The sequence below is a fragment of the Podarcis bocagei genome (assembly GCF_964188305.1).
Source record: "Podarcis bocagei genome assembly, chromosome: 5".
In the NCBI taxonomy this organism is placed as follows: domain Eukaryota; kingdom Metazoa; phylum Chordata; class Lepidosauria; order Squamata; family Lacertidae; genus Podarcis; species Podarcis bocagei.
This window is the reverse complement of record NC_138129.1, coordinates 35,426,651-35,438,030: the sequence shown is the minus strand read 5'-3', so window position 1 is coordinate 35,438,030 and position 11,380 is coordinate 35,426,651. Positions and strand designations below refer to the sequence as shown.

Below are 11,380 nucleotides of genomic sequence, written 5' to 3'. Positions count from 1 at the left end.
ATCTCATAGCTAGATTGGAATCGGTATTAAACTATAGATGCTGTTTTCATTATTCTGGCAGCTTCATAAAGGCAGAGGTGATCCTTAAGATAACTTGGCCCTGGGTTTTTTCCTCTCATTTTAGCCCTATTCAGAAATTATTTTCTCTATAGAATTAAGTTCGCAATCAGAAAGAAGCCCTGGACTTCTTGATTTTGGAAAATCCAGATGCCAGCCTGCACTCCTAGGGACCTGAAACCTTCTGACTGACCCTTCTGGGCCATGACAATTCTTGAAGGAATCTTCATACATTACATTTGAAAAGATGTACATCATATACGGATACTAATCAGAGAGCCAAGATTGGCCACACTTCTTTTTTGAGGGTACAGTTGGTGGCAAGCTTAGCTTTCTTACTGTGCAATGTGTGAAACTGTCCATGCTTTGCAACAAACAGCTATCATCAAGGCTGCAACAGGAGCCTTTGCAGACTGATTTTATTCTGCTCTGGCTTGCCATCCAGATAGCAACCACTGAATGATATCATTCTACTCATTGTCTTCTAATTGTTGGAACTAATTTCTTCAAATTAAATTGCAGTGCACAGATCGAACAGTGAGCATTAATCTCCTAACACTGCGAGCTTTATCAACGTCCATGAAATAGCCCCCTAAAAGCCCTAACAGGCAAAAAAAGAAAAATATTTCAAAAAAATACTTGTCAAGTCTTGTTATAAGGGATTGATGTCAGGGCTTGATAAAAATGAAGTAATTGTATTTGCGGTGAGTGGAGGGGGTCCTTTAGAAAATTACTGGTTCTGTCTTTATTCTTTGTCTTTCATTAGACACATTAGCCAGTCATAATTTGGCTTTTACTTTCACGTCTATCACAATGTACTTTTTGTGTTGTTAGCAAAGTGGAAGATAAAAAAATAGAGAGCAGAAATTTCCCTATATTTTTGTCGTTGTTTAAGTTACTTTAGCAAGCTAGAGCTTTGCTGGGGTTCATGTACAGTTTTAATCACCAGTGCATAAATTTGTGTGCTACGACTTGTAGAAGTAGATCTTCCCATGCACATTCTTAGCACACACCCCAATGTTTCAAATTAATAACAAATTAAGGATGTTGTAAGTGGATTAATCCTATGATATGCATTCCAATGCCCTCTTTAATTTTTTCAGGAATCATCATGACCCCTAGGGCTTTTGCATTCCATCTCTTCAGAAGTAAGGCCACTGAAGGATACCCACCTTTAAGGAGCACTGTTAGTGGGACGTGGGTGGCGCTATAGTCTACACCACTGAGCCTCTGGGGCTTGCTGATCCGAAGGTCGGCGGTTTGAATCCCCGCGACAGGGTGGGCTCCCTTTGCTCTGTCCCAGCTCCTGCCAACCTAGCAGTTTGAAAGCATGCCAGTGCAAGTAGATAAATAGGTACTGCTGCGGCAGGAAGGTAAACGGTGTTTCCATGTGCTCTGGTTTCCATCACAGTGATCTGTTGTGCCACAAGCGGCTTAGTCATGCGTGCCACATGACCCGGAAAGCTGTCAATGGACAACCATTAGCTCCCTCAGCCTGAAAGCGAGATGAACGCCACAACCCCATAGTCAGCTTTGACTGGACTTAACTGTCAAGAGGTCCTTTACGTCTGCCTTGACCTTTGCATGTGTTCCTTGTGGAGAGAATGAGGAACTTAGAATTCCTCAATTGTAGACTTGGAAGGGATCCCAAGGGAACTAGTTTATTTTATTTTAGCATTTTTTTATTGAAAGTTTTCCTCATACGAGATAATAAAAAACAAACTAATCTAAGTAAAAGGGGGGGGGGAGGAAAAGGAAAAGAGGAGGAGAAGATAAAAATACAAAGCCCTCTCTCAAAGGTAAATCTTAACCCTTGTCTGACACAAAAGGGGGTGGGCCCTCCCAGCTCTCACCTGGGAGCTTCCCCTTCTTTCCCTAGCCTTCCACCCTAGGAGATCTTCCTTTCCCTGGGAGGATGAGGAACATGTTCACGTGGCCAGTTACATTGATCAAGGATAATAATTCTGTGGCTGACCTTAGCCTCTGGGTGGTTGTTGCTCTTGTTTTGCTTGTTCAAAGCGAGCTTGACAGAAGCTGACAAAGAGCCATGTAACTGTTAAGATATTTCCGTTCCACCTTAAAAGGGAGCAGGCTTTGTGAGTCACAGAGTCTGCGCATTTCCTGTTCACATGATGTTTATGTTTCCTATTGCTTTCGTTTCTCTCTGTGTCTGGAGACACTGATGCAGGCAGTCATGTTTTTCTTTGTTCTGATCAACGCTGAATAAAACTTGTAAATAATGCTCTCCTGCGTGCAACTTCTGCTGTGAATTATCTGCTGATAGAGTGTGCATCAGTTCCAGAATGTGGCAAGCTATTTTCTGGAGCTCGTGTCGCTAATTGCTGATACTGCGTGTCTACAGGAGATCGATGGATTGTCCGGCAGCCGACGTGGGGCCATGATGGACTTTGTCTCCCTGGCAGTATCTCAACAGTAACACCTGCCAGTAAAAAGCCAGGGTTCTTGACTCATATTAGACTTTTTGGTCCTAGAATAAGGGTGAATCAGGCCATCACTCAATCAGTCATCATGTGGAGATCGACATGTCTGTAAGACCTGGATGTGAGGAAAGGAAAGCATTGCCAGACATGGAAGCATCCTTTTAAGATCTAGAGATGAAGTTGCAGAAATGCAGTAATGTCAGGTTCCTGCCAAGCCCACAGATGGGGGCTTTTCCATGCTTTGAGATCAACCAGACACAAACATTTTAAGCACGACTGTGCTGGATATTGATATACTTCAAAAGAAGCATATTCATTGCAGCTAAACAAATTGCCACTGGAAGGTGGAGGGAGCCATTTCGCAGTCATTTGTATTCTTTGTGGTGCAGCCCGTGGAGTAGGATAGAGATGCAGAGTTGCTGGAGCTCACTTCAGTGGGGCTGGGGTGGTAAGGATGGGGCTGCAAAATCCAGTGCTCTTGCCAATGCACTCATGAAACCCCATCTGGTTCCCACCTACCCCTGCCCCCTCCCCATCCAGGTAAGCTGCATTTACCCTGACATCAGGACCAAGGCTCTGACTCAGCACACAGTTTGTATTCTTCTGCTAGTTACACTACGACATACTTATGGGTGCACATGGATGTCGGGAGATGGCACATAGATACTGTGAGTCAAGAGCATGCTGAGAGCATTCTGGAGCTGGTGGGTGGCTTTGGGGTACCTTTGGAGTCGTTACTTTGCTTGATACACAAATTGCCTTGGTGACATGGAGATTCGCCTCTGCATGGAAAGGAGTAGCTTACGGTAACTCCTATAGCCTATGCTCTGGCTATATCTAGCTTAGAGTACTGCCTTTGAAGATGCTTTGGAAACTGCATAGAGAAATGGGAAGAACTGTGTAAATGTGAAGGAAATTGGCAGAAGCAGTAAATCAGGGATGGGGAAGGCTTTTCCGTTCCACCAGTCAGATCCTTATCAGGACTGGCCTTGGAGGCCAAATTTGGCAGGGGGACGAGGCTGTGCAGCTGTCAATCACAGGACATCACAATGACATCATGAGCAGGTGACAATTTTTTTTACAGATGGAATACAAACAAAGCAAGTTATTTAATCTGAGTTTTAGTTTTAAGTAGCCATGTTGCAATAAATTGTCATCTGATTCCACCCTAATGATCATATTGGCAATAGCTAAGTTCGCCAAGGAGGATGAAATTCAAAATTCCACTGAGATGCACAGTGATCTGGGAGCAACTGTGATCCAAGATAGTCAGCAAGATGATGCAGCCAAATAAACATTCCCAGCATTCCTTGATGTATAGAAAGAGTTGTCTCCAGATAATACTTATCTGCAAAGTTTTTTCTCCTGAACATGTTCTCACTGAGATGGCTTGTTGTACACATCATCATCATTTACAAATGGCATTTTTTCACATTTCCAGACGTGCTTATTGACTCGCAGAAATATGCATTTGCCTTTAAATTTTTAGGTGAAATGTGATCTTTTTGTTTTTGGAAGAAGCTGGCACTTTTTAGAACCTTCCACAAAGAAACTCTAAGCAATAATGAACAGTAGCTGTAAAGTAAGTATTTCCATTTAGGAGAGCAAATTTAATAATGTGCTGGCAATTTGCTCTTGCCCTATAGAGACCTGATTATGGACCTCCTCTATGTTCTTTGGACTGCATTATCCTGGATATGCCAAATAAATTTACTTGACCTACATGGAATCTAAGGCATTTGAGGATGTGATTGAGTGCATTCAGTGAGAGCCTGTGGGAAGTGGGTGGATTACTACATATTTAATTGAATGTAAAGTCTTGCCAGCTTCCTCACTGGGGTGAACAATGGCCAAAAGTTGCTATATATTAGCTGAATCCATTAATGAAATTTTAGGTCAAAAACGACAATATATTTTGAAAAGCTGTTTGTCCGTTCACTGTGTTTACATTATGTCTGTGTTTACTATTTGAAGAGCAATTGCAGTTTCATGTGTCTTAATCACATTGGCTAGTGGAAAATAATAGAGTAGAAAGATAATAGAATTGGAGAATTGGAAGGGACCACATGGGTAATCTAGCCCAACCCTCTGCAATGCAGGAATTGTTGGCCCAAGGTGGGGCTCAAACCTACAACCCTTAGATTAAGAGTCTCATGCTCTACCATCTGAGCTATTGCATATGAGATAGTCTGATCAAGATCTACTAGTCTGATGAATAGACTAGTCTGTACTAGATCTACTAGTCTGATCAATGCCAATCTATTGAGTTACTGATGTTCTGATCTTGACAATGACATGGGTTTTTTTTGACAATCACTTGTAGCTGAGTAAGATTGTCTTCCATGAGTCCCTAAGTGACTATGGAGGCCAATTCTGAATCCACATGTCCTTCCACAGTGGGGATATGGTTTCTGGGCAGGAGCTGATCAAGGTGAGGGTTTGCCAAGCGTGCCTTCCTCTTAGCACATTTCTCCCTTTCGTCCTGAGTTCGAGCACCTTCAAAGTCCATGACACCTTTGGTAAAGGCTGTTCTCCAATTGGAGCGCTTGCAGGCCTGTGTTTCCCAATTGTTGGTGTTTATACTACATTCTTTAGATTTGTCCTAAAAGGGTCTTTAAACCCCTTTTGTTGACCACCAGCATTATGCTTTCCATTTTTAAGTTCGGAATAGAGTATTTGCTTAGGAAGGTGATAATCAGGCATCCAAGCAACATGACCGTCCAACGAAGTCGATGTTGAAGAATCATTGCTTCGACACTGGTGATCTTTGCTTCTTCCAGTACACTGGCATTAGTTCACCTGTCTTCCCAAGTGATGTGTAAAATTTTATGGAGACACGGTTGATGGAATCTTTTGAGGAGTTGAAGATGGCATTTATAAGTGGCTCATGTTTCACAAGCATACAGAAAGGTTGGTAGTACAACAGCTTTGTAAACAAGCATTTTGGTTTCCCTGAGAATGTCCCTCAAACACTCTGCACTTCAAATGGGAGAAAGATGCACTCGCAGAGCTCAGGCAATGCTGGATTTTGGCATCAATGTCAGCCTGATTGCCATGTTATATACAATTAGTGGTACCTAAATCAAAGCAAAGGGCACTGCATCTGTTGCAACTTTTTTAGTGGCAAATGACATGAGAATGAAGCTTGACGGGACAGCGATGAATAGCAGGTCTTGAGGTAGAGATGAAGAACCAGGGCTGAGGAAGCCTGTCTTATAATGACAATGGCTCCCACCTGCCAGGTGTCAGAACTGAGTTCCAGTGAGTTCCAGCTGGGGGGAAAAGACCTAAATAGAGCTAACGCTTTAAATGTAAAGGTCAGTGCCTGTAGTCCATCCCATAATTTCACCACCTTGCATTCACACAGATTTCATTTGGGCCTCATGCATAACTGTGGTCTGGACTTCAGCCACTGACTTCCACTTTGTGCACATAAACATGTTTACTTGTAAGGGACAACATCTCTATTGTTCCTATTTAATTGCTACTGGCTTATATGAAATTTTCCATTTTTGAAAGATTCAGGAACATGCTACTCTAGGGGATTCTTGAGCCAGTGTTTTTAGAAAACATATTCTGGCTACCATAGTACTTTTAAAATATAATGGTGGCCATAATATATTTTCTTGAGCGACTGGGATCGGAACCAACTGCAGAAACAATATTTTTCAAGAAGCTACCCTTAAAAAAGCATCTGGCCTATGTATCTTATGGGAATCTGCTAATATGCATTAATAATAATAATGACGACGTTGATGATGTTTGCAAGCATTTAGGAGAAATATGGGAACCAAATGATACCACCTCTAGGAGAGATCTCTTTCCTGATGGAAGAACCTTGTCCCCCAGCAGATCCCGATGGTAATCTTGTCTTGTAATTTATAATGTGCATCCTGGTATGGAGTCGATCCCAAGTAGACAAAACAGCGCAATGAGCAAACCAATAGTTAAAACGGTAGATGGATACTTACAGACCTCTTAAGATTGTCTCATTCTGTGCAATAAGACTATGCCCTTCCTGAGATTGACTTCCCAATTGGCAGAGAGATATTTCTAGCTTTGTCTGGCAGGGCAAGAAGCCTGGAATAAAATTTAAAATACTAACGGATGCAAAGGAAAGAGGTGGATTTGCCCTGCCAGACCTTAAACTTTATTATGAATCAGCAGCTTTTTGCTGGCTGAAAGATTGGCTGCTTCTTGAAAACACAGACATTTTGGACTTATAAGGTTTTAATAATGTATTTGGATGGCATGCATATTTGTGGTATGATAAGGTCAAAGCACATAAAGCAATCATATTGTCAGGAAAGCATTGTTTAATGTCTGGATAAGATATAAGGACCTACTTGAAAATAAAACCCCAAGGTGGTTGTCACCGATGGAAGCGAAGGCTCAGAAAAAGCTCAATATGGAGGCCAAATGGCCGAAATATTGGGAAATTTTGGAACAAGAGGGAGACAGATTGAAATTGCAGAGTTTTGAAAAACTAAAAAATAAAGTGTGAGATTGGCTTCATTATTATCAGATAATGGAGGCATATAATTTGGACAAGAAAATTGGCTTCCAGATGGAAAAATCAAAATTGGAAACAGAACTGTTAGAACCCAAACCCAAGATTTTGTCAAAGATGTATAACTTGCTGTTGAAATGGAATACTCAGGCTGAAACGGTGAAATCTGCTATGATTAAATGGGCACAAGATGTTGGACATAACATAATGATGGCTGACTGGGAACAGTTATGGACCACAGGTATGAAGTTTACGGCATGTAATGCCTTAAGAGAGAATATTATGAAAATGATTTACAGGTGGTACATGACACCAGTCAAGCTTGCAAAAATCTATCATTTGCCCGATAATAAATGTTGGAAATGTAAAGAAACTGAAGGTACATTCTTTCACCTTTGGTGGACGTGCCCAAGGATTAAGGCTTTCTGGGAGATGATTTATAATGAAATGAAAAGGGTATTTAAATATACCTTTCTGAAGAAACCAGAGGCCTTTCTCCTGGGCATGGTTGGCCAATTGGTGCTAAAGAAGGATAGAACTTTCTTTATGTATGCTACAACAGCAGCAAGAATACTTGTTGCAAAATATTGGAAGACACAAGATTTACCCACTCTGGAAGAATGGCAGATGAAGGTGATGGACTATATGGAACTGGCGGAAATGACTGGCAGAATCCGAGACTAAGGAGAAGAGTCGGTGGAAGAAGATTGGAAGAAATTTAAAGACTATTTACAGAAATACTGCAAAATTAATGAATGTTAGAATGATGTTGGATTGAAGTTAAGTGGTTTTTAGCAGCAATGTTAAAAGGAATATGTAAAAATGGATTGTTAACAGGTGATAATTTAAAGTTATTATATTTTAAGATAAGAGATTAAGATAAAATCAAAGAGGGAAAGGATTTGCTGAACTAACTAATTTGAACTGGAATACAAAAAGGGAGGTGTGAGGAGGTCGGGGAAACAAGCAAATGAAAGATAAGACATGGAAAGACTAATCTGTTTTTTAATTGTTTTTATCTTGTATTTTCATTTTTCATTTTTTCCTCTCTATTTCTTCTTTCTTTTTTTGCTTATTTTTGTAATATGTTGAAACTTTAATAAATATCTTTTTAAAAAAAGAAAAAAGAGATTGACTTCCCAAGTTGGATATCTTGACATTTAACAGAGGGGAAATATACAAGAGAAAGCAGAACTCGCAGTGCAGTACCATGCACGTCTGTTCAGAAGTCCCACTGTGTTTGGCTGCGCTTACCCTCAGACAGAGTCTGCGTATGATTGTAACCTAGATGATTTCTTCCCCTCATCTATATATATCACCATTTCAACACTGAACTCTGTTCCCAGTTTATCACTTAAAATTTATTTTCGTTTATGTGCATTGAAGTATTTAATGGGTTTATTTTAGATGTAGAGAGAAAAAAACATAATAAATCATAAGCAACATTGTAGGAAATAATCTTGAACTCTGAGACACCGCCCCCCCCCCCGCCTCCACTGGATCTTGGCAGGATCCTTTGACAGCTGCAATAATAAATGCATGGTTTCCTTTGCATAAAACGAAATTGGATGGATTCAAAATATCTTGTGCCTTGAAGCAGTTTTGGACAGTTAGCATCTGCCCACACCTTTCAATAGTTGCTAGCAAAACGTGAAGGTGTCAATCTGGGCATTCTTTCTCTTTCCTCCCTGGCGAATTCTAGAAAGTTCCCCCAAACACTAGGAAATAAGCCAGAAACATCAGGAAGTTAGAGGAATGTGGGAAGTAGGATCCTAGATGGTGGCCTTTCCAAACCTCCTACATATTTAGTTATATGCTTCCTGTTTGGCCAAGGAATAAGCGGTGGAGGCTGGTCCATATGGGCAAATGAGGCACTGCCCAACCATCCTTAGTCTGCCCTCAATGTGCTACCACAGGCCTGTCTTCTTACAACCAGTTCAGAGAGTGGCATTGCCTGTCAGCTTCCTCCTCTTAGTCTCAGTTTTGTGCCTTGTAGGATTTAGCAGGGAGGAGGAGGTTGGAAACAAAACTAGAATTGGTTGACTCTGCCAGCCATTGACTCTGGCTCCACCTTCTGTTGAACTCCTTGTCTCCTTCCCCATCAGTTATTGTTGTTTAGTTGTGTCCGACTCTTCGTGACCCCATGGACCAGAGCACGCCAGGCACTCCTGTCTTCCACTGCTTCCCGCAGTTTGGTCAGACTCATGTTTGTGGTTTCGAGAACACTGTCCAACCATCTCGTCCTCTGTCGTCCCCTTCTCCTTGTGCCCTCAATCTTTCCCAATATCAGGGTCTTTTCCAGGGAGTCTTCTCTTCTCATGAGGTGGCCAAAGTATTGGAGCCTCAGGTTCAGGATCCCATCATTAGCAATGGCCATAAGACAGGGTGCATGAAGGACACAAACTCACACAAATCAAGCCACGTGAAGGGACAGCTCCAGTAGCTACCAGTCTGTTTCTAGGCACATTTTAAGGGATGGCTATGACCTATAAAGCCCTTTTGTCATGGTCTGGTTAGACACAAAGGAATGGTGGAAAGAACCAGCTGGGGAACTCCCAGAGGAAGATGCCTCAGAGCCAGGGGATTGGTGGTGGGATTACAATAAGTGGTCCGAGGGAGAAGACTGGGAGGAGGAGGTATCAGAGGCTGAAGAGGTAACACTGTTCTCCTCCTCCCAGTCTGACAGGTTTCTGATAGGTTTCTGTTATATGTGGCGGATAAATGCTTTCATGCTTGGACTTAGCTGCTGTTCCTGTCTCCATGGTTGGTTGTTGTATATATTACTAGTATGTTTTTTAAAATTCATTTTTTGAATGTAGTAAGCTGTCCTGAGTGGTGCTTTTACCCCTGAAGGGTGGAATATGAAAGTATTATTAAGATACAACAAAACAATGCCAAATATAGACCAACAAAATAAAAAAATGTTTTCAAAAATGGCTACCTACACTCCCCCCCCCCCAATTTTCCCAACCATAGGAAGCTGCCTTATACCAATTCAAGCCATTGGTCCATGCAGCTCAGTGTTGCCAACATAGACTGGCAGTGGCTGTCCAGGGTTTCAGGCAAGAGTCTCTCTCAGTCCTGCCTGGAGATGCTGGGGATCGAAGCTGGGATCTTCTGCCGGCAAAATCTCTCTCCACTTCTTGAAGAATTTCAGCATGGCCTCTCTCTCCAGAGGCAGCCTCAGGACACCTTTGTTCACAGTTACACACAGGTGCCTGACAGATGCTCCCCTATAGTCAATAGCAGATGGTGCGGTGCGGCGGCAATGTTCACCTGACCTCCTGACAGCTGAGTCACTGCAGCGTACTGGGAAGGAGAGGGGCAAGGTGGTGGGGAGCACAGTGCAAACACAGCGGCAGAGCCAATATGGTATTCCTGGTGGTGTGTTTGCACCACGCTAAGCTCCCTGCCACTTTGGCCCTCTCCCTCCTTCTTGGAAAGCAGCGGTGACTCAGCTGTCGGGAGACCAAGTAAGTGCCACCATGACATTCACTACTGCCTGTTGCCCTGTACCATTCAGTTACAGTGTATGTGTCCTTCTCACAAGATTGTCACTCTCTCTTCCAGTGTGGTGGCAGATGGTTGAAATTTACCACTGCAGAGAACCATTCCATCTCTCTCTGTGTGTTTATGTGTGTGTGCCTAGGACCTCACAATGAAAGCATCTTAAAATTGATGCAGCCATTATCTAATTGAAATGCAATAGATATCTGGCATCCACATGGGAATTTTATTTCTCAAGCTTTTAAAAAATCATTTTAAACAAAACAATGCCAAGCTTGTCTTATAAACATCTGTGGTAATTTTCGGGTGTGTGCAAAAAGGTCTTTCTACATAACTTTTTTAGGAGCTTAAGGACTGAATTACTAGGGTTGTGTGAAACATTAGGACAGAATCCAGCTATGCCTCAAAGAGAAATTTTAGGAGCACATGCCAAGACACGCTTGAAGAGCAACATCTGGAAACTTTTCCGAAGAAGAGGTGAGCCTGTTAGGATCTCCCTACTCTCTTGCAATTTCCATTCCCCTTTATCCCTTCTGCATCTCAAGATGTCTGATTAACATCTTTACCACCCATTAGGACAATAAAGGCTTATTGTGAAACAGAGGGAGGAGGTTTATTTATCTGGGTATTTACAAACTACCAACTCACAAGAAAAATATTGTGGCAGTGCACAGCAAAAAGGCAATAAAAACCTAAAATGCAAGCCCAAATTAACAGCAATGAATGCTATAAAAAGGCTTGGTAAAACAAAAATGTTTTCAGCAGATGAAACATCAGAATTGAAGGTACCTGTCTGGTTTCAATAGGAACAGTGTTCCAAAATACTAGTGCCGCCATGGTTCGAATAGAAGCTAAATGAATCTGA

The 11,380-nt window shown here is 41.9% G+C and overlaps 1 long non-coding RNA gene across 1 annotated transcript in view; it reads right to left on the bottom strand.

Annotated features, from left to right (window-relative positions):
* Positions 1-11,380, bottom strand: part of LOC308587310 — a 242,547-nt gene that overhangs the window by 72,935 nt on the left and 158,232 nt on the right. The gene's annotated exons all lie outside the window — the stretch shown is intronic.